Here is a 23,911-nt window from a genome sequence, read left to right on the forward strand (position 1 = left end):
ATCTGGAAATCAACCAGGCCCTTCCAGCCATAGGACATCAGCCAGGACTAGGCAAAAGATCTAGAGGCCCGGCACCCCACCCGGCTCCCCGCTGTGCAGCCGAGCCCGCTCCCGAGGAAGAAAAAAAACCCCTAAGCCAAGACAAAGACACCGCAAAGCAGGAGGAGAGCCGGAGCGCGCATGCGCGTGGCTGTCAGTGCCGTGACCCGCAGTGAGGGGGGAGAAAGGGGAGAGGAAGGCGGGGCGATGAAAGGGGGCGTGGTTAGAGGCGGGGCGCCTGCGCGCGGCCGGAACTGAAGGCTCCTCCCCTTTCTCGGGGCGGCGCGCGCTCCCGCCGCTCGCGCCTGCGCCTGCGCCCGGCGGACTCGACTCGGGAGCGCGCTCTCCTGCCTGCCTGCCTGCCTGCCGGCGCGCGCGCGCGCTCTCGCTCTCCACCACCCACCAGCTCCTCCCGCACCGGCAGCCGCGCCGCCACCGCCGCCACCGCCGCCACCGCAGCTCCTCTCCCCTCCGCCGCTTCCCTCTCGGGTCCTCGCCCTCCGTCGATTGCCAGGTAAGCTCAAGAGTCTGGGACCTACCTCCTCTCCCCCTCCGGACACTCCTTGGCACACCCCGCGCAGGCAGCCCCTCGCCCCTCTCCAAGCTGTCAAGGATGGGGCTGGCGAGCTTTGGGGCATTGGCACGGGCAACTTGGCATTCGTTGGCCGGGGGTTCTAGCCTTGCACCCCTGCGCCACGGTGACCTGCCTGGTGGGGCTGCGTCTCCAAAGGAAGGCGGCTTGGAAAGGGACCCGTGCGCCCGGGATGCACGCACGCACGCATGTGAATGTCTGTGTTTGCATGTGTGTCGGGAGGGTGCACACGATCCTGGGAGAGGTTGTGCCTGCAGGGTGGGGCATGGATGCCCAGCCTTCGCCTTCGCCTTCGCCCACCGGCTTTTGCCGCAATGGGCGTGTATGTATGTGTGTGCGCGCTCTGGAGAAGAGGGGTGTCTAATGACAACCCCCCCAAGATGAATCTGGAGCCTGGCTTTCCCCCCCCCCTGTAGGTGTGCCATCAGCCCCAGGGAATGGCATAGTTGGGGTTCTAGAAAAAGATGACTTCTCCCGGCCCCTCCCTTCGCCTTGCAGGCAGCTTATTCCCGGGAGGGGCCTAGTTCTAGTGTATCTGCGCCCCTGTTTTGATTGGAGGCGGTGGCCCTCCCTTTTTTTCCCCCTTTTTTCTTCCCCGATTTCCACCTTCAGGCGCCCTCGGGGGACATTTGGGGGCTGGGAAGGAAATATCAGGAGATGGGGAGGGGTCCAGGCGCTGTCACTTGGGGTGCCCTTCCCCCTGCGCGCGCGCTCGCGCGCGCCTGGCACGGAGACGCGACGCGTTGCACATGCCAGGGCAGCCAGCGTGCGGGTCCCAAATCGCGGGGGTGCAGAAGGCGAGGGTCACCTGGTCATCTGGGATTTCCCCCCCCTGCACCCCCACATAGATGCGCTCTGGGGATATGGGGGAGCGAGGCAAGGCTGCAGGTGCATTTCGGGGCGGGCCCCTTTGGCTGCGCGCCCCGTGGTTGCGCGCGCCCTGCCGGAGGCGCGGGGCTGGCGCGCGGGGCTCGCCCCTCTCACTGCGGCAGTGGCAGTGGGTGTGGACCCCGGTGGGCGAGCGGGGGAGGGGGGCCGCCTCCTCCCACCGCTACTCGCACCCCCGCCCGCACCCCTCCAAACGCGAGGTGCCTGCCATCTTTCCAAGGCGCACCTCGGCCTTCGAGGACCGCGTGCCAGTTGCCAGGACCCATCCGGCTGGTCCCGCTTAGTTAAAGGGGGATTCGGTGGGGAAGGGGATTCCCCCCCCCCATTCGGTGCAGAAATATTGGCATTGGCATATTGGGGGGTTTGGGGGGGCGTTGCCCCGGGAATCTCAACGCTTTGTGCGACTTGAAATGCCTGCCGGGTTTATGGGGGAGAGGTGGCTCTTTTTTGGGGGGGGTTATTCTGGAGATGTCGAGCCAGGGCCCCCGCCCCACCGACTTTATTTATTTATTTATTTCTCTTTTGTTCCATCCCCGGGCTTGTTGAGACCCCTGGAGTCGGTCACAGCCTCTGGAGCACGAATGCACGGGCGTGACCCCGCTTCGCCCCCTCCCCAGCCGAGCTGAGCTCCAGAACCGTCCAGTCCCCAGGCTGCGGGTTGCCCGGGTCTGCGTGTCCGCGTGCGCGCTCGGGTTTTGGGGGGCGGTGCGAGGGCGACGCCCCTCCTACACTTCTGGGCTGGTCACCCCTGCAGCTGCACCCGTCGAACCCCCTCCCTTCGGCCCCACGCCCTGTTGCTGGCCCCAGGGAGAACGTTTGGAGGGGCTGGAGGTCCCTTGGGGTGCAACAGCCACACCCATTTTTTTCCGGGGCTCCCTGGAAGGGGCTCGCGCTGGGGCGACGTTGCCACGGAAACCACACGCGTTTGGAGAAGGGATCTTGGGGCGTTGTCAGGTGTCTTCCCAGCAGAGGTTGAGAACCCTGGGGTAGGTGACAGATACCCAGACCCCTGGGCCTTCTCCATTGGGAGAAGAGCCCCCCAATTCTGAGATTCTTCTTGATTGGCCTCCTGGGCCCCAGCTTCCCAAAAAAAGGGGTCCCCCGAGGGTTTGGTTTTTTATTACGCTGGCTGAATGTTATTTTAGAAACGTGCGGGTTTTCACCCAAGAACGCGCGGGTGCGCAGATGGTGCCCAGGAGAACTCATCCGAGCCTTGCTTGGCGGCGGGGATCCGCGCCCGCGCATCTTTCTGGTTCATTCTAAAAGGCTGAAAACTGGCACAGGGGCGCAGTTGAGAACATTGGGAGAGTTGGGCACCTAATAGCGCCCCCCCAGACCCGCCCAGATGAGGCTAAAAATCCAGGACTGGCTGGGCTCGAGGTGGAGAACCCGCTGCCCCTCTCCTAGCTGTGACCCGGGGTGCGGCGGGTGCGGGGGGATGGAGCAGCAGGGCGCAGAGAGGTCGTTCTGCGGGGATACGAACATGCCCCGTGGGTGTCATGCAAGACCCCCGAGTCTGATCTTCTGCCTCTCGCCTCGTGTCCCCGTTGTGTGAGGTCGGGTCTCCCTTGGCCCAGGGGAGTAGGTGGAGGGGCCAACGCGTGTCGTTTGGGGAAAAGGGAGCCCGGTGGGGCGAGCGCGTGGAGTTCCAGGCCGGGAACAAAGCGCCGTCCACGCGTCCGTGATCGCCACGCTCCATTTTGAAAGCTGTGAGCGGTCTGGGGGCGCTGTGGGTGGAGGACCCGGGGGAGGACGGTCCTTAGAGGCCTTTGATGGAGAAGCTTCTCAAAAGATAGGGATCCATCAGAGCGCAGAGCCAGCCACCGGCGTGGGGAAATAAATGCATGGGCGTGGAGGCCCCAAAACGGCGGACTAGTGTCCTCAAATCTCCCATCAGTGAACCCACTCGGGCCTAGAGCTTGCAAACAGGGCGGGGTCTGCTTGTGGGGACCAGGCGGTCAGCTGGAGTTTCCCCAGACCTCTGTCCCTTTTAAGTGCGCGTCCAAGGACAGAAAGGGAAAGGCGTGTCCTGCTGTGCTGTTAGCCTCATTCCGTTATCCAGTCGTTTTTTGCTTTTATGATGCTGCCTATGTTTTTCCACCTTCCTTCTCCCATCTCCAAACCCTTCCTCTCTGAGCACGGGAACAAATCCACCGGGTCCAAGCGCCTTTCAGGGTTACTCTTGGCTGATCTGGTCCTTGATGGGCCTTGGTTTCTCTAACAGGTGTTTTCTCTTCTAACCTGCTTGGGTGCTCAGGGATCTCTCCCTTTGACAGCTGGGGGGATGGTTTCCTCGCTGGGCTTAGGAGGAGGGATAGGCCTCCCAGTGTGCGTCTCTGCAAGGGGGGGGCTTTCTGCGGGGCCCATCTGGCCCCTTCTAGAAGGGCGTGGCTCTCGGTGGCCCTAGTCTCAGAGGCTCCAGGAACAAAAGAAAAAAGCAGACGGCACAAATGACAGCATGAAAAGGCGCCCAGGTGGCCATTGAGGAAGGGGCAGGCTTCCGGTTGAGACCAGAAGCCCTTCTCGGAACATGCTTTCTGACCCAATGCCCTTGAAGGGCAGTTGCCAGCCCGGAGTTGTCACAGGATTATCTTTCTTCCCTCTCATATCCATCCACGCTATTGTTGAGACATTTCAGGCAACGGTCTTTGACCACACCTTCCCTGGCCTTAGCGTGGTGGCTGCAGATGATCTGCCATCGTTTGTATTTATTCTCTGACTTAGATCTGGACCCATTGGGAAAAGAATCACTCAAAACCCAACCCTTCCGAGACTGTCTTTGGTGTCAGTAAGCGTTTGGCCCACATTCGTTACACGAATAAATGGATAATATGGGAGAAGATAGTGGAAAGGTTGAGAGAAAGCAAGAGGGAAGGAGCAGCACTTGAGAGCATGGTGGGTGGGCGTCAGGAAGGTCTATAGCACAGCCCATCCAGAGTGTGCAACCCCCACACTCCACCTGCAGCACTCTCTGCCCAGCCCCCTCCCCACTCCCTCTTCTCCTAGTTGGCCAGAGGGGACTGGAGGAAGGGTGGGGGAAAGCACTGTCTTTTACCTCCAGGGATGATGGTTAGAGACTCAACCCCAGTTCCTTCCTCCCCCTTCCTCCCCTCACCTCCTTCCTCCCCCCTGCTCCTTTCTGCCTTCCTTCTTCCCTTTCTCCTTGCTCCCTCTCAGCCTCCCTCCCCTCCTCTTTCCACTCCACACCTCTTCCACCATCCTCCCCTTCCTTCTCATACCTCCTCCTTTCGAAGCCCCTTTCCTCAACCACCTACTTCCTCCCCCCACTTCCTTTCTCCTCCCTCCTTTCTCTCTCACCTTCCTCTCCTTCCATCCCCACCTCCCTTCTCTCTCCATTTCTCCCACCCCACTTTCCCATACAGTTTTTGAGGTCCCTCTGCCCCCCCCCCCCACACACACACCTGAACCCACCACTCCTAACTGCCAAGGGCATGCAGCAGGTGAGTGGGGGAGGCAGCCACCTGGCTCACCTGGTCCCACCTGCATTCTCAGCAGTGGCTTTGTGAAAAGGTGGTTTTCATCCTAGTACCATCCAGATGTCCAAAGACATTTTTGGGGAGGGGTACTACACCCATGGGTGCTGGTAGGGCTACTCCCAGAGGTGATTTGGGGATCATATGGTGCCAGGAGCAAACCTGTCACCCTGACAGCCAAACCGTGCTCAGCTCATGAAACTGTGGACCATCTCTGACCAGAGAGAGCTTCCTTAGCCTCTCAACAGGTACAGGGTCAGAAGTCCCCCATGCACAGGCCTGACCTCCCCCACACACACACACACAACCAAGCATGGTCAGGACCAGTGTCAGAAGCTCCCACTCTAGAGCATCTGCTCCCTGACAGTCTGGTCTCTCTACATTCGTTCTTTCATTCTCAGAAGCATTGCTGGAAGTGCTCCCCACGCTGACATAATTTACTTACCATAGCCCCTTAATTAGAGATACCACTAATTTCTTAGTGCTTATTGCAGATGTGGAAACTCAAGAACAGAGAGGTGGGCTGGCACGATAGCGCGGCAGTAGGGCATTTGCCTTGCACACAGCTGACCCAGGATGGACCTGTGTTCTATTTCTGGTGTTCCATATGGTCCCCCAAGCCAGGAGCAATTTCTGAGCACATAGCCAGGAGTAACCCCTGAGTAGCCCCTGAGTGTCACCGAATGTGGCCAAAAAAAAAAAAAAAGAAAGAAAAAGAAACCAAAAAAGGAACAGACAGGTGAAGTAAACCATGTACTGTTGCACAGCTAGTGACAGACAAAGCTGGATGTCTGCACTAAGGTCCTTCCCCTCACAGCTACACAGTTTGTGACTAGCCTGAGAGCACGGTGTCAGCCTAACCCTGACCCAGTGGATTGTATGTGTGTTGTGTGTGTGTATGTGTGCATGTGTGTGCATTAGCAAGAGTCTGTAACAAGATCTGTAGTTTTCATCTGGCTTTAACAGATGGAGAAAGGAATTTCACTTCCTCTGTGTCTCATTTTATGAAAAAGGGACGCAAACAATTTGCCAACCCAGCGTTGTTTTTTATTTGTGTGTGAATTTTGTTTTTTTTTGTTTTTTTTTTTTTTTGGTTTTTGGGCCACACCCGTTTGACGCTCAGGGGTTACTCCTGGCTATGTGCTCAGAAATTGCCCCTGGCTTGGGGGGACCATATGGGACGCCAGGGGATCGAACCGCGGTCCTTTCCTTGGCTAGCGCTTGCAAGGCAGACACCTTACCTCCAGCGCCACCTACCCGGCCCCTGTGTATGAATTTTGTACAGCAATAGTGCAGCAGGGAGGACATTTGGCCTTGCACACAGCTGACCCAGGATTAATCTTCAGCATCCCATATGGTGCCCCAAGCCTGGCAGGAGAAATCCTTGGTAGGTTCTGGAGTCAGCCTGAGCACAGTTGGGTGTATCCCCCAAATAAAAAATATAATAAAGGAAAAAATAACAAATAACAAAGATACAGTATTCCCAGGACCCCAAATTCAGAGTTTCAGTGCTGTCATGCTGAACGAGTGGCATAAGTGCTTCAGAGAAGCTGGAGAGGGTTGGGGGCTGGAGATGTCATGTCAGATCATTGAGACGTGCAGTTCCCCACAAGGCTCTGCCCTTGCAGAGGCTGAAGCTTCAGGCCCTGCCAGTACCTCTTTACTTGAGCCTTGGCTGTGAGATGAGTGGGCTCAGGCCGCCTATGGGCAGTGCCTTGGGGCCTCTGTGCCAGACTGTGCCTGAAGGTGTCTCTCCACTGCCAGTGTTTCTTCCTGCAGTGGAGCAAAGGGCCTGTTTGGGTGTCCTCCATCCTCGGAACCCTGCCACCCTACCAGGCCTTTCAGCCTGCTGAATCTCCCAGCCCTCTGCTGTGGTCACTCAATGCCTCTTCACCAACCTGTTACCTTGGCCAGAGAGGCTTGAGGTGAAAATTATCTGCCTGTCCTGAGCACTAGGCTCTAGCCCCCAGCCACCTGCCAGGTTCCTCCCTGCATGGAAGCCACCAGCTGAGTGTAAGGCACAAGAAGGCAAGATTCTTGGGGTGCTCAGGAAACAGTCTCAGGCACACCGTTGGCAAGGGCTTTTGCAATTCACAGGTTTGAACGGTGGCCAGCGGGTCACCTATATCAGGGGTTCTAAGCGTATCCCATCCAGGATACTAGAGAAATGGTCCCCACTAGAGACATTTCAGGTCTCAGCTCATTAAGGAAGTTTAGGGAACAGTAGAGGCAGCTTCAGTGGGCAGGTGCAGGGCATTTCCCGGCCTTACCACAAAAGGGTCAACAACCTAAGGATTAGGGATCAGTCAGACCTCAGAGGGCCAAAGCCCTGCTCCCCCATTTCAGTGCATGGCCTGAAATGTTTGTTTGGTCTCTTGAAGACTGTTTGGTTCTCTGTAAACTGGGGTGTGAGCACACTTGTCTGCTGCATGGCTGCAGGTACCCATAATCACTGTGAGTGTATGGGAAATGACACCTACACACACGTGCTCAGACTTTTATCCATCCACACACATATGTATCTGCCCACACATGCACAGACATAGGTACCTACATATCCACACATGCATACACATTCATTCATGCATATGCATGTACACACACCTGTGATGGGAATGAACATGCAAAGGCATCTACATGATATCAGTGCGGACATGACCTTTGGTCCCGAGTGAGCGTCCAATCCAGAAACGCTCCATGGGCCGTGGCATCCGCCCCTCTGGACCAGGCCCTGTTGTTTGGATGGACTTGGATCTCGGAAAGCCGCACACACCCATGTCTAAATGTACACACAGAACCTGGCCCAGACAAGCCCAGTGACTTATCATCCGCTGTCCCCCGGCTGCTGTCCTCTTCCTTCCTGAAATCCGCTCTGGGCCAGGAATAGAGCGTGTCCTCTAGAAACCGCCCCTGCCCCCATGGGCTGGCTGCTAGCTGAACGACCGCTGGAGCACTCACTAGGTCAGTCAATGATGAAAAGGGATGAAACAAATAACGGAGAGATTTTCCGCATGAAACCACTAAGCGGTGTTGCTGGTGACTGGCAAGCAGGCTTACTGGGAACAGCTGAGAGTCAAGTAGGAAAAAACCTGGGCAGGAGAGAATGCAGCAGGCAGGGCACTTGCCTTGCAAACAGCCAACCTGGGTTCAGTTCTCGCCATCACATATAGTCCCCTGAGCCCACCAGAAATGATCCTCGAGTTTTACCAGGTATAGTCCACCCTTCCCACAGAAGGAAAATGGTTCAATTGAGCAAATATCTGAGTCCTGGGATCTTGAAAAATCTAGTAATCATTGTCCTATCTGAATGGATGAATCTGGTCTAAGAATCCTTCTTATAGGGCAAAGAGATGGTAACAGAGGGTAGGGCACTTGCTTTGTAGCTGACCAATATTTTATCCCTGGCATTCCATAAGATCCCCCTGAGCGCCACCAGGTGTAACCCCTGAGTAAACCAGATGTAGCCCCAATACAAAAACAAAGCATAAAAGAACATCCTTGAGCTGTAATGATAGCAAAGCAGGTAGAGTATTTGCTTTGCATATGGCCAACCTAGGTTTGATCCCCATACGGTCGCCCAAGCCTGCCAGGGATAATTTCTAAATGCAGAACCAGGAGTAACCACTGAGCACCTCTGGGTGTGGCTGAAAAGCCAAAAAAAAAAAAAAGTAAAAATCACTTCTTGGCTTTCAGAGGCAGCCTTTTTTTTTTGGGGGGGGGGGAGGGAGGCAGGCCAGGGATCAAACTGGGTCAACAGCATACAAGGCAAACACCTTACCCACTGTGCTATCACTCTGGCTCTTCAGAAACAGTCTTCCTCTGGCACTTGCCTTCCTGTAACTTACACTTTATGTATGTTCTAAGGCTTGGCTACTCTTGGGGCTGGACCTCAGTTGCTTGGAGCAAGAACCAACTTGGGGCCTCTAGAGCCTTCACATCGGCTTCCTTCTTAATGTTGGGAGGGAGCCCCCTGGAGGCCGTACTGAGTAACAGATATGAGTGACCCCCTTGCCTAGCATCCAGGACAGCTCTTGGATTCATTCACAGACAATCCCAGCCCCAAACTCTCCCTGTGGGACTGAAAATCCATTCGGATTCCCTTTACTCTATCTCCTCCCCATTCCGAAGAAGTCACACCCATTAAAAGTCCATTTCAGATCTCCGGTTGGGATGAAATTCGAAGCCACTGAGACTGCTGCTCTTTCATGGCCTTCCCTCGGGTCCTATCGACTCCTCAGCTAAGTCAAAGATCAACGGGACTAAAACCCAGAATAGTCTGTTCCCCTTGTCCCCAGGTGCTGTAGGGACTGTGCAGTATCTGGGGGCAGGAGGAAAGGGGGTGCCAAACCTAGGTTGGCCACACGCCAAGGCAAATGTTTAACCCCTGTGCTGTCCCTCCAGTCACTCCAACCCCATTTCTCTTTCCCCCTACTTAGAAAGCAAGGTATGCCCCAGGACCCAGCTCATAGCTGTGTTGGGGTTTATGGGGGTACACTGCTCAAGTCTGCTTCCCCAGTCACCAGGTACAAGAGAAGACCCCTGGGTTAGACCCCTTGCTCCCTGTCATGGACGTTCCATGTCCTCCATGACCCTTCATGACCCTCCATGTCCTCCAGCAGAGAGGACAGGAAGGAAGTGCCATCGGGAAGGGCCATGGACTTTTCTGTGACCCAGCCACACCCCCGGAAAGGAACGCTCAGGCCCTGATTTATAGCCCGTGTCCCCGTTTCGTGTCAACAGCCTTGTCCCGCTTCAGGGCCAGGGCTATCTTCAGGTGTTGCTTCTTATTTACTCTTAGATGTCACTTTTTTTGGGGGGTAGGCATGAGTTTGTTTCCTCATTGGGGATCAAACCCAAGACCTCAGACATCCAAAACAAGTGTTTTCCCACTGATCAGCATGCTCAAGCCCCCCACCACTGTCTGACCTCCCCCTCCTCCACCGCCATCCCCTCCCAAAGCTTTTTGGATGATGAATAATATAAAGCCAAATGCGAATGTGCCAGCTGGGGCGCTGACACAGTAGCCAGAGCATTTGCATGGCATGCAGGAGGCCAGCATCTCATCTTGGGCATCACTTAGTTCCCTGAGCTCACCAGGAGCAACCCTGAGCCCTGCTGGGTGTGACCCCCAAAACCAAAATACATCCAAATAACTCCAGAAAATAAAAAGGATGCAACTTAAAGAATCTCTTTGATTTGAAAAGCATGGGTGTGCAGTTATTTTTTGCATATACACTACAAACTTTTTGGCTTTTTTTTTTTTTTTTTTGCTTTTGGGCCACACCCAGTAGCACTCAGAGGTTACTCCTGTCTCTGTGCTAAGAAATCACTCCTGGCAGGCTCAGGGGACATATGGGATGCTAGAGATTAAACCTGAGTCGCCAAGTGCAAGGCAAATGCCCTACTCATTGTGCTATCAATCCAGCCCCTCTAGAAACTTTTGTACTTACCTGTGTATATATTTTGCATGTAAGTACATATACACATTTACAAGTGAAGATCCGATCTTTATTCTATGTGTCCATTTTTCTATTGGGTCTGCTGAAAGTCTGAGCAGCTCTCAGCTCTTGCCACACATCAGAATTTAGGCCAATCACAGTGGAACATACAGCCATCCAATAATTGAACTAATCTGGCTGCTTCGGAGCACAGTGAGAATCCTGAGGATAGATACTCGGGAGAGATTGTACCCATGTGCCACTCATTTTTCTGACTTGCCTTTCCCACTGGCCCAGCCCTCCTTGAACATTGCCCCAATTTGTGCTTCCGGTTCCCCAAGCAGCCTAGAAACCCAGGTTCTCAGAACCTCCGTAAATTCACTGGAATACAAGAGCCCTCACTCACAAATTTGCTTGAACCTGCTTTACATCTATTTAGCATTTTCCCCCCAGTTAATCTGGCGGTGCTGCTTTTTTTCAGGGCTCAGCTCTTCCCACTATTGCTCCGCCACACCCACCGCCTCTCAGCTCTGTGAGGTGGTGCATCGCTGTGTCCCGTAGTGTTTTTGTGTTTTGGGGGGTTTTTTTTGGGGGGGCCACACCCGGCAGTGCTCAGGAGTTACTCCTGGCTGTCTGCTCAGAAATAGCTCCTGGCAGGCACAGGGGACCATATGGGACACCGGGATTCGAACCAACCACCTTTGGTCCTGGATCGGCTGCTTGCAAGGCAAACGCCTCCCGTAGTGTTAGTAAGCTCAGACGATTAAAGTCAGGCCCCCTCAATTTTACTCAAGTGCAGCAACCATTACGAGCTAGTGTTTGGTATCTTAATGGGAAGTAGAGAAAAAACCTTTCCAAATGGCAGGATCTATGTTCTAAATTGATCATTTGGCCCAAGTGAAAAAAAATATAAGATATTTCCTAAAAATAATTATTTTTTCTGTGGCCAGAGTGATAGTACAATGGGTAGGGTATTTTTGTCTTGCATGCAACCGACCCAGGTTAGATCCTCAGCATCCCATTTAATCCCCGGAGCCTGCCGGGAGTGATTCCTGAGTGCAGAGCCAGGAATAACCCCTGAGTGCTGCCTGGTATAAACCAAAAGCACCCCCCCCCGAAAAAAAAATAACAGTAGGCTAAAAGTGTGTTTTGCAAGTAGGAGACCCAGGTTTGATCCCTAACACCTTCTATGCTCCCCCAAGCACCACCTGATATGACCCCGGAGCACTGAGCTGGGAGTAGGCCCTGGAGCACTGCCAGGGTCAGTGGCACCAAACTAAACCAATTAGAAGCAAGAGCAATGGTACAGTGGTACAATGTTTGCCTTGCACACAGCTGGTCCACATTTAATCCCTGGCATCCCTGAGCACCTCCAGGAATAATTAATGAGCACCATTGGGTGTAGCAAAAGAAAAAGAAATCAAATCAATGATCTGTTGCTTGATGGCAAGAAGAATTCCAGAAGTTAACTGTCCTTTCACTTTTCGAGTCTGAAGGCTTGCCAAGCCCTGGATTTAATTGCAACCTATTTACCAATTAAGAGCCTTGTCCCAAAGACAAAGATCCTCTGTTCTTCCATTTTTCTCGGATTCGTGGGGTTATACGCCCTCCCCATTAGCACAGATCCGAAGGTGCTGTCTCTTCTCCTTTGGAAGTCAGAGAACTGTACTAAAACAATCTGTGCAAATTCCTTCGAGCCTCTCCGAAGACAAGTGCCCAGGAGAGGTGGGGTTCTCCAGGGACCCCAGTCTGGAACCACATCTGAAGTCTCTTGTGGGCTGAGCAGAATCAGATGCTTGAAATAGCACCGCTGCTTCTGCATGGCCCTTGGCCCCAACCCGACGCACACACAGGTCCCAGAGGAGCAGGGGGAGGGGTGAAAGCGAGCAAGGCCCACACCCAGGAAAGATCGGGGAGCTGAGTCCCGGCTGTCCTGATCTGCTCTGATCCTTCTGGGGAAAGTGTGGGCTCAGCGCCAGGACAGAGCTCTGGGGTGCTCCAATATTACTCTGGGTGTTCTTTATACCCTGCCAGTGACAGCTTCTCTGCAGAAGAGCCCAGAGTCCTTTGGCTTAGTCCTTATGGGGAGTTTCTGAGGTCCTTGTGGACTTCCCAGGTGGGGGGAGCTTTTATCTTCCTTCTAATCAGGGACTCAGCTGAATTTTTTGTTTGTTTGTTTGTTTGCTTTTGGTTTTTGAATCACACCCAGCAACACTCAGGGGTTATTCCTGGCTCTGTGCTCAGAAATCTCTCCGGGCAGGCTCCAGGGATGATATGGGATGCCAGGATTCGAACCACTGTCCATCCTGGATTGGCAAACACTCTACCACTGTGCTCTCTCTCCGACCCCAAATTTCTTTTCTTTTTTTTTTTTTTTGTTATTGCTTTTGAGCCACATCAGTGGCCCTCAGGGGTTACTCCTGGCTCCTGGCAGGCTCATGGGACCATATGAGATGCCAGGGATCAAACCCAGGTCTGTCCTGGGTCAGCAGCATGCTAGGTAAATGCCCTCCCACTGTACTATTATTCTGGCCCACCATCAGCTGAATTCCTTTTCTTTTTTTACTGTAGCTGAATTTCTTGGTGGACTCAGGTAGCTGTTGCTGTGGTAGAATCTGATGGTGCTCTGGAAGTGGGAGTGATTGGGGGATGGGGCAAGGAGGCCTGGGCTTGGAGGAGCTCATGCTCCATGGCTGTTTGGAGGTAGCAAATGTGGGAAGGCCTGGGGTGGAGACACTTGCTCTTGGAGTTGGAATTGCGCCGGAATTGTGCTGAATTTGCTTTGGTAATAGAGGATTTCGTTGCATGGGGGTGGGAAGTAATGTGGGGCGTGTGTGTGTGTGTGTGTGTGTGTGTGTGTGTGTGTGTGTGTGCCCCCCATGCTGACAACAGCTCAAGTCACTGTGCAATTGCCAGGTGTGTTCAGGCTGCCCCATGCCCTCCACCCTGCACACCCCCAACCCTACTATGGTCATTGAAACTTGTCATCTCCCAGTTCCCCTGTGGCACACCTTGAGTCCTGAATGCCTTCCTCCCCTCTCACATTTCTATCCCCCCCTCCCACGCACTGCCTGGAATGCCCCTCCCTTGCCTTCTCTCTCCAGCCCTGAGGAGCCAAACCTCATCCTCTACCCTCAGTGCATTCTGGAAGCAATGCCCAGCTTCACATCCCATTTGCCACATCCCCTCAGAGCAGCCCCATCACTGTCCCATCGTACCCACTGGCTCCCTAACATCTGTGGAAGGGGCGGACCTGTGGCACTGACTCTCCTGGCCTGCACTGCACAGAATTCATAGGGTCGAGTGCTTTCCTGCTTCTCTGCGTTGGGCCCTTTGGCACTCTTTATGCAGACCCTGCCAGTGCTCAAGGTGGAGTGCTGTATCTGTAAGGCTCTGGGTTGGATTTCCAACACATCATGGTTCCCCAGAACTGCCAGGGGTGGCCCTGATTGTCCTAGCGCATTCATTGTTGGGTATGGGGGAAAACTCTCCCAACTCTCCCTTACTTTTTTTGGGGGGTGGGGGGTAACCGGCAGTGCTCAGGGGTTACTCCTGGCTCTACACTCAGAAATTGTTCCTGGCAGGCTTGGGGAACCATATGGAATGTTGGAAATAAAACTGGAGTCAGTCCCAGGTTGGCCGCATGCAAGGCAAACACTCTACCACTGTGCTCTCTCTCCTGCCCCTCTCCCCTCTCTTTTAAACTACTCTGACCAGCCCATTTCTCTACTCCAAGCATTTCCAGCTTCTGCAGACCCAAAGGCCTCTCCGTTTCACTCCCCACCTCCTCCAGCACTTTCCCTCACCCAAGTGCTGGATGCCCCCGAGTCCCCAAGATCCAGATTGTGTCTTACATGACACACACAACTCGTCCTGCCTGTCCCAGAACTGAGTATGGTGACAAGTGCCACCGACTGGTTTCAGATGGGTTTTACCTGTTAGAGCTGCCCTTTACCTCCGGACTTGAAAATACAAGGTTCTGAGGCCAGAAATGGCTCTAAGGACTGGAGCTCATGCTTTCCAAGTGGGAGTCCTGGGTTCAATCTTCAGTGCTTCCTGAACTGACTCTAGCTACAAACACTGGGCCAGAAATAGCTCCCAATCCCCCTGTACCATTTGAGAAGGAAGGAAGGAAGGAAGGAAGGAAGGAAGGAAGGAAGGAAGGAAGGAAGGAAGGAAGGAAGGAAGGAAGGAAGGAAGGAAGGAAGGAAGGAAGGGAAGGAGGGAGGGAGGGAGGGAGGGAGGGAGGGAGGGAGGGAGGGAGGAGGGAGGGAGGGAGGGAGGAGGGAGGAGGGAGGAGGGAGGGAGGGGGGAGGAGGGGGGGGGGGAGGGGGGAGGGAGGGAGGGGGAGGGGGAGGGAGGGAGGGGGAGGGGAGGGGGAGGGAGGGGGGAGGGGGGGGGAGGGGAGGGGGAGGGGGGAGGGAGGGGGAGGGGGAGGGAGGGAGGGAGGGAGGGGGGGAGGGAGGGAGGGGAGGGAGGGAGGGGGGAGGGAGGGGGAGGGGAGGAGGAGGAGGAAGGAAGGAAGGAAGGAGGAAGGAAGGAAGGAAGGAAGGAAGGAAGGAAGGAAGGAAGGAAGGAAGGAAGGAAGGAAGGAAGGAAGGAAGGAAGGAAGGAAGAAGTTAGCTCCTTTCAAATATTCTCTACTTGCTGCTCTGCTGAGAAAACCTGACACTGACCATCACCCAGATTCGCTGTGCTGTGGAGGATGCAATGATGGTGACATCCAGGCTGCATCTGGTTGGCTCCACCATCACCTCCTGCAGCCTGCCCTGCCCCTTAAGGCTGTGATTTCATCTCAGGCAGAGGCCCCTGGGGAGAAGCAGGCCCAGCCCTGAGCCCGGACACTCAGAGCATCCCCTTCCTCCCACCCCCTCCCAGACTCTGCGCTGTCCAGCCTCACACAGGGGTCAGCTGTCACCTGAGCCGGGGAGGTATTTTAATCCCAGAGCCAACCTCCCGCTAAACTGGGCTGCAGTTTCTCATGGTGACGGTGACGGCAGAACCAAATTTAGTGCTGAGCAGTGGGCAGTCCTCCACTTCTCCAACAGAGGCTCCCTCAGGATCTGCTCCTGGTTAGTGCTCACGGAAACCACCACCCTTTGGGGGCAGAACCTGTAGCCAGAAGCTGGACCAGAGGCCTAGAAGCACTTGGGTACCATTGGGGGAAGAGACCCCTGGGATCCCAGACTGTGTGCCCTAGGAGAGGGGAAGTCTGGGATAGGTGGGTTCCAAGCTAACAGGCAGCTATTAGGGGAGAGGGTTGGGGGGCAGCAGGGGCAGCCCCCTCAGTGTACAGTCTGAGCTTCTCTCTCACTTGATTTTCCCCATTTATGGGAATGGGGTACACCCTGCAGAACCAGAAAAGGGGGGAACGTGGGAGCAGAGAGGAAGGGTCATGTAGATAATATTTGGGTTTTGCCAGGTTTTGGTTTTTGGATCACACCCAGCAGCACTCAAGGGTTACTTCTGGCTCTATGCTAAAAAATCGCTCCTGGAAGGCACAGGGGACCATATGGGATGCCGGAATTCGAACCACCATCTGTCCTGGATTGGCTGCATGCAAGGCAAATGCCCTATCACTGTGCTATCTCTCAGACCCCTGGGTTCTGCCTATTTAAAATTATGTGTGGATTAATGACTATGAATTAATAACTGTAATGGGTACTTTGATGGTATTAAATATATATATATATATTTGTTTTGTTTTGTTTTTTGGGCCACACCTGGTGTTGCTCAGGGGTTACTCCTGGCTGTCTGCTCAGAAATAGCTCCTGGCAGGCACGGGGAACCATATGGGACACCGGGATTTGAACCAGCCACCTTTGGTCCTGGATTGGCTGCTTGCAAGGCAAACGCCGCTGTGCTATCTCTCCGGGCCCTTAAATATATTTCTTAAGGTCAGAGCAATAGTATAGCAGGAAAGACATTTGTCTACAAGTTGACCTGGGTTTCTAGGCAGCACCCCAGATGGTCTCCCGAGCCCTACCATGAGTGATCCATGAGCACAGAGCCAGAAGTAAGCCCTGAGCACTGCTGGGTGTGAACAGAAAATTAAAAATAAATGTCTTTGCCACAGCTGTGCCTCCCTCAGCCCCAACTAGTCTGTCTCGACTGCCTTTATGCCTCCCACCTTCTCTCCTGTCTTTTTTTTTTTTAACAGCCAGCTTGAAAGCTGAGCACCACATATGAGAGGCCACCCTAGCTTCTGTTTTTGTGGAATTTTTTCTGGAGGGAACAGAAAAGCAGGGATCAAGTTAGTCTATAAATTGGACTCAGAGTATACTGAGAGATCTTAAAAAAAAAAATCCTGTGGAGCCAGAGAGATGCTCAAAGGGCTGGAGCATTTGTTTTACATGATGGAGTTCAGGGGTTAAGCCCTGGCACCAAGCCCTGGCACCACGCGGTCCCCTGAGTGCCACAGGGTGTAGCCCCCAAGCATTGCCGGGGATAACCTCACAATAAGAAAAGAAAATTTGGGTCCGGAGAGATAGCACAGCGGCGTTTGCCTTGCAAGCAGCCGATCCAGGACCAAAGGTGGTTGGTTCGAATCCCGGCGGCCCATATGGTCCCCCATGCCTGCCAGGAGCTATTTCTGAGCAGACAGCCAGGAGTAACCCCTGAGCACCGCCGGGTGTGGCCCAAAATCCAAAAAAAAAAAAAAAAGAAAAGAAAATTCTGCAAAGAACAATAAACAAAAGGTGGACCCACCTGGGGAATTGGAATTGTGTGATAGGAGGTGTCGGCATTGACCTGGGTCTCCCAGTGGACAGCCTAAAGCTTGATGCCCGTGACCTATCTGAGGGGCCCATCATACCAGTGTAGGAACCACTGAGTGGGCACAGCCCCTTCGTGACAGGCTCCACCACTGGACTCCCAGGGCTGCCAGCTGCTAGTGGGCGAGTCTGTCCCACAGAGCCACCCTGACCAGGGGTGAATCGATCTCAGCGAAACACGGGGGGGGGGGGGGGACACAGCATGGGAAGGCTCAAAGCCTGGGGTATGGGGAGGAGGCTGCACCTTTGTGAACTCTCATGAGGTAACCCCACCCCAACAGTGCCTGTCCTTCACTTCACTCTTCCTTTCCTCTCCCACTAGGCCATTTTCCTTTGTGAGTGGGCAGGGGTGGTCCTGCCGCCTCCTTCCCCATGTCCACTTGTACTGTCAGTCCATGCGAGAGCTTGCTAGGGAGGATGAGTGGCCCTCAGGAAGAGACAGGGCCACTCGAACATGGGACTTCTACTTCTCCAGCCTGCACCCCAAACCCAACTCTCTCCCACTTCCCTGTGACCTGGAACTTATTAAACTACCAATGAGAGACAACTGAGCAGTCAGCACTGTATCTCCCTACTCTAATCCAAGCACCAAAAGAAAATAAGTTTGCATTCTTTTTTTGTTTTTTTTTGTTTTATTTTTGGGTCATACCCGGCGGTGTTCAGGGGTTACTCCTGGCTCTGCGCTCAGAATTTGCTCCTGGCAGGCTCTAGGAACCACATGGGATGCCAGGGATCCGCCCTGGGTTGGCCACATGCAAGGCAAACACCCTATACTGTGCTATTTCTCTGGCCCCACTTTCCATTCTTTTAAAACCTTTCTTTCCTTTTACTGTAAGCATGCACAGGGAGAGGGTGGTGAGAGATGGAGCGTGACTCTACACCAGAGACCACTACATCTCAGATAGCAGGACCACTGGGACTTCCTGGGTACATGTGAGTGATGGTACCAGGGATCAAACTCACACTCACTCACCTGAAGATATTTGCAGCTCCAGATACAAAGACCTAGACCTTTAGCCTGAGGATTCCAACTTTAGGATCAGTCAATGCAGATTATTTTTTCCATAAGAATCAGCAAGTGGGGCTGGAGAGATAGCATGAAGGTAGGGCATTTGCCTTGCATGCAGAAGGATGGTGGTTCGAATCCCGGCATCCCATATAGTCCCCCGATCCTCCAAGGAGCAATTTCTGAGCGTAGAGCCAGGAGTAACCCCTGAGCGTTGCTGGGTATGATCCAAAAAAAAAAAAATCAGCATGTATGGGGCCAGAGCCATCACACAGAGGTCAAGGCAATTGCCTTGCATGGGCTGACCTGTGACAAACCTGGGCTGAATCCCAGCATCCCATATGGTCCCCTGAGTCTGCCAAGAGTGATTTCTGAGCACAGAGCCATGAGTAACCCCTGAGTGCCACCAGGTGTGGCCCCAAAACAAACAAATAAACAAAAAAGGATTAGTATGTGTGGCAGAGTGTGGGCATCTTATGTGCCACCTGGCATCCTGGCAGTGGGGAACAGGAGGAGCCATGGGGAGCCCACCAAGTCCTGAGCTTGTCCTCAGAGGTAGGGGCTGGAGCAGGGGGTTCACCACCCCCACCTTGACAGGGATTCAGAAAACAAGGGAAGGCAAGAAGCCTGGCTGGATGGTGCACCCCGGAGAAATGTGATTCCTTCCACCCCTAAGGGCCAAAAAGGGCCACTTTACACTGGCACTAATGAGTCGATTAATTGTGTTTCTTCCGTGCTGCCAGTTTCAGAGCGAAACGATGAGCCTTTTCTATTTGGACAGAACTAGTGTCCATTAGGCTGTGTTCCATTTCCGTCGCTTGCTCTCTTTCTGTTTGCACTTCCTCTGGGACGCCAGGCTCCCTAAGGCACCCAGAGGAAGTAAGTGCTCGCTAATTTTTCAGTGACTGAAAAATAACTGGTAAGTGGAAGAATCTCACGAATAAGGAGGTCTTTTTTTTTGGGGGGGGGGGAGGTTGAGCCATACCTGATTGCACTTAGGGGTTACTCCTGGCTCTCCACTCAGAAATCGCCCCTGGTAAACTCAGAGGACCATATAGGATGATAAGGATCAAACCCAGGTCTGTCCCAGCCACATGTAAGGCAAATGTCCTGCCGCTGTGCTATATTGTTTCAGCCCCGGAAGGACTTATTTTGTAGACTTGATAAGGAAAAGGGCACCCAAGTTCCTAACCTGTGTTTCTCCATCTTCTCCCTTCAAGAGGGGCCACAGGGCATGCATTTGACCTTGTAAGTGCTGAGCGTGAAATACTCAGAGCTACAAGCCTCAGTGACAAAGTCCCATCTTTAGGTCCTTCTGAAATCTGAACACACCAACCCAGAGACCAGATCAGGCAGGCAGGGCTGAAGGAATCAGCAGCGGAAGGAAACTTCGTGTCATTTGCATTTTAGACACACAACAACATTTTTTTTTCCTAGTTCAAGTACAGTGAGAGGACACATAATATCTGCCAAAGATCTCAGGTCCTAATCCTGGCACCTGTGAATGGAACCTTGGGAGAAAAGCGAGTCTTGGCAGATGAGATTAAGTTGGGGATCCCAAGACAGCCTGCATGCCTGGGCGGGTTCTAACTGCCCTCCCCTGGGTCCTCACACAAAAAGGCAGAGCGAGATTAAGAACGGGATTGAAGGGAAGCAAATGCCAGCTAGATCTGGAAGGGGCAAGCTCAAAATTCTCTTTTAGAACTTTGTGGGGTCCAGAGGGATGAAGGGACAGCAGGGCTCAGCTGCAACTACATTTTGGCCCCAAAAATTCTCATCTTGGATGTGATAAATAGTTCATGTCTGTGATCATTTGTAAAGGCCACTAATAAGTAGTCAGTTGTGTGCAATCTTAGGGACATGCATACACTCCATAAATTATTTCTTGCTTACCTGAAATTTTGGTATAACTGAGGATTCTGCTCTATTTCAGCCAGCCTCCCTAAGGTCAGGCCAGAGAAAGAAATTTTTAAAATCTAAAAGAAAGCTGGTTTGGCCTTTCAGGAAGTGGATTTCCTCATGCTCAGAGGCTTCGAAGGCACTTTAGCTGAACCAATTTGAACCTTACCATGTGAATTCTTTGGACAAAAGAAGGGGGCACTTGGCCAGGTGTTAATGATTTATTCTTGCAGCAGTCATTTGAGCACTTCCCATAAAACAGAAGCTCTGGGTACAGGTGGCGAGTTAGCCATTAATCCGTCCATCCGGGCTAAATTACAACCCAGGACAGAAAAGTCATGTGATTCGGTGCCTCTAGCCCAGCTCTGAAGAGTCTGCAGTGGGGCCGGAGAGATAGTACAGCGGTAGGGATTTGTCTTGCATGCAGCTGATCCAGGGTGGATGGTGATTCAAATCCTGGCATCCCATACAATCCCCTGAACCTGCCAAGAGCAATTCTGAGCGCAGAGCCAGGAGGAACCCCTGAGCACTGCCAGGTGTCACCCAAATCAAAAAAAAAAAAATTAAAAAAGTGAAGAATTCGCAGTGACTGGATGTTGTGTATGTAAATATTTTATGGGATTATTATGTTGCTGACCCTACCCTGATGGTGATTGTGCCCTACCCTAGGGTGAGACCTGGCATTCTGCTCCCACCCTAGGGTGGTACCTGATTCTGGGGGATAAAAACAAGGGTCTGTGGAAGGCGAGAGGCTTTTTGCTGGAACTAAGGCTGAGACTTTGGACTTCAGTCTTGTCCACCACAAATCTGACTGTCTGCGAGCTGTTTACCCGCCATTTCACATCAGAACTGTCGGCTGGACGGGGTGGCAGACGCGTGCTCGGAGCTGGAGGGGAAAGACCTCATCCTCCATCCCTCCATCAGTCAACCTCTTCAGGGGCTGACTTGCAACAACTGGATACCTGAGCTTGCCAGAACTCTTGCTCCTTTTTGGGAGGGAGGAGCCCTACACAGCATTGCTGAGTGAGTGGGTCTGGTGACTGATGAGAGGCCTTTGGAGGCTGTAGTGCAGAAGTGGGGTGGTTGCAGGAAGGCTGTACAGGGCCCCAGAAAGTGTTCTCAGCTGTCCTGGATATCCTGTGATTTCTCTCCTTCATGCTGGGAAACTAGCTAATCCCAAACTTATGATGCTGCAGAATTCATACTGTTAGAGCTTTTGAGGCTTCCATCCAGAACAATATGGGGACATCAGGAACCCCAGAATCAATCACCCAAATCTTTCCCAATATAGCCATGCCTCAGAAAAGAGAAAAACAGGTAGTTTTTAAGGGAGAGGGAAAGCGTGGGAGGGATAGCAGTAGAAGAATGGTGCTCGCTTCGGCAGCACATATACTAAAATTGGAACGATACAGAGAAGATTAGCATGGCCCCTGCGCAAGGATGACACGCAAATTCGTGAAGCGTTCCATATTTTTTCTGAAAAAAAAAAAAAAAAAAAAGAAGAATGGACTAAACACCAAAATAATAGCTGGACCCGATTTCTAAGTTCTACTAAGAAAAAGCCACAACAAAAGGGATAGAGAGAAGGTTTAGCAGGTCAGGTATTTGCCTTGCATGTGACCACCCCTGTTCTATCCCTCGAACAACCCTGAACACAGAGCCAGGAGTAAGCCCTGAATACCACTGGGTGTGGCTTCCAAACCAGCCAACCACCCAGCCAACCACCCCACAGTGAGAAACTGTTATGCCGCTGCCAATGGCAGAGGGCCCAGTTCTCAACCTAAGTGTGTGTGTGTGTAATGTGCACATGTACATATGATATGCGGATATCACTGAGCCCAGCGAACTTTCTGGATTCTCCTTGGAAGCATAGGTGGTTAGGGTAGGAGAATGTGGCCTGGCCTTCATGCTCCTGTACTAACATGACCCAAGGAGTGTCCAGCAGTCTGGTCCCTCAAACAACTGAGATCTCAAGCTCAGATGGGTGATGGTCACTTCACCTTTTCAACACCCAGTGCCATTATAGCAGAATCCCAGTGACCTCTGTGGTCACTCCTGGGCCTGATCACCATGGCCGCATTTCATCCCGTCTCATTGGTCACTGCAGGCCAGATGGCGTTTGCTGTGTAGACGGGGGAGGGGCTCAACAGTGGGGACCCTTACCTCCCCACCCACCTTCTGGAGTCCCTGTTCAGGTGAACCTTTGTTCTCCCTAATGGCTGAGGGATATTTGATTCCTGACACCCAAGGTTAGAGTTGGGGTCCATCAGCTTAACCCATAGGACCATGACCCCCAGAACCTTGGGGGTAGGAGAAGTCCCATGCATTGCTGGTACCATAAAGTGTGAGTAGTTGGTGCCCTTAGAGATAAGGCAGGGTTAGAGATTGTCAGGGCTTAAGGCACACACCTGGCATGTGGTCTGCCTTCAACATCCCAGGACCATGTGGTTTCCTAAACCTTTCCAGGTATAACCTGGAATCTCCTGAGCATGGCGGGACCTAAGCAGCTCCCCATCCTGGGGGTCTAGCTATTGAATTGCAGCCCAAAAGGTCCCTGGGCCTTCTGAGCACCAGCCCTTCTCCCAAAATAAGGTGGCACCTTTCAGGTGGCAGAGGGCTACGTGGTGGTTTGTAAAATACAGGGAGTAACTCTGGGCTGTACTGTCCCCCCCCTAAAAAAAAAAAGAAATTGTATTCCTAGTACACGAGACTGACTGAGAGGGGCACAGAGGGCAGCACAGAGCCAGAAGTGACTGTCTTACGGGCCAAGCTCCCTTGAGGGTCTTCTCACTGTGCTGTGCTCAAGGCCCCCAGATGAGTGCTGTGGCAAGGTAGACACTATCCCCCTGACTGGCTTTCACAATCCAGGAGACTATAGGACCACCAAGGTTGGTGAGCCCCAACCATTAGGAGGCAGAATCAGGGTCCCCAAGACCACAGGGATACTCCATTGTGTTGGAACCTGACAGCAGATCCTGGGGTGCAGAGAGCGGAGCCCCGGCCCACATGTGCCCAGCACTTCCTGCCCACCGCCATACTTGATCACATGACTCATGGAGATTGGGGGGCCAGCAGGTGGTAAACAAGGCTCTTCACAGGGTTTCACTGCTGCCCCCACCTACAGCTCATGGAGTAAATGTGAGTGGAAGAGAAGCTGAGTGCAGAGACTGGAGATTAAGTCTTGGGCAGATGCCCCTTCCTGCAATCCTAGCACTAGGATTTGTAACGGAAATGGCTGGGGCTAAGCCCATCTCTGTTCCTCCATGTGGATCTGGGCATCCTGCGTGTGCAATGAGAGGCTGGGTAGGGAGACCAGGAGAAGTTTTCTACTCATCGCTGCCATAGACTCTGCTAGACCAGCTCTCCAATGCTGGCTGCATGTGGGGTTTGTGTTCCAGAGCATGTGGCCCGCTTAGCATTCCATCAGTATCCTGACCATCTCCCAGAGTGCAGTGTGGCCCTCCCTCCTCGGTGACATGACCCCCAATACCAGCACACACGTGTGTACACACATGAACATATAGGCACATATCAGCACACCCAGTCATGTCCACACACAAGCATGCACAAGGCACATGCATACACAGAGACACATATAAGCACACACAGAAACCAGCATGCATAGGCACATGAACACACATACACATGTATATGGGCCAACTTGCCCCGGAGGCAGCTCAGAGCCAGCCCTGGGCTCAGCAGGCCTGGTGGGAAGCTCGGTGCAACAGAGGGTGACAGCACACGCTTCGTCACTCCAGAAACACGGTTGCAGAGTAGCGTGT

The 23,911-nt window shown here is 53.2% G+C and overlaps 1 protein-coding gene and 1 non-coding gene across 2 annotated transcripts in view; both read left to right on the top strand.

Annotated features, from left to right (window-relative positions):
• Positions 1 to 376: 376 nt before the first annotated feature.
• MAPT (microtubule associated protein tau) overlaps positions 377 to 23,911 on the top strand; it is a 108,591-nt gene continuing 85,056 nt past the window's right edge. The window contains 1 exon segment of the mRNA XM_049781801.1: positions 377 to 553. The gene's annotated coding sequence lies outside the window, so the exon portion shown is untranslated.
• Positions 21,498 to 21,604, top strand: LOC125995791 (U6 spliceosomal RNA). The gene has a single exon (XR_007491168.1). It is a non-coding gene; the product is annotated as a U6 spliceosomal RNA (small nuclear RNA).

The sequence above is a fragment of the Suncus etruscus genome, chromosome 1 (assembly GCF_024139225.1).
Source record: "Suncus etruscus isolate mSunEtr1 chromosome 1, mSunEtr1.pri.cur, whole genome shotgun sequence".
NCBI classification, from domain to species: domain Eukaryota; kingdom Metazoa; phylum Chordata; class Mammalia; order Eulipotyphla; family Soricidae; genus Suncus; species Suncus etruscus.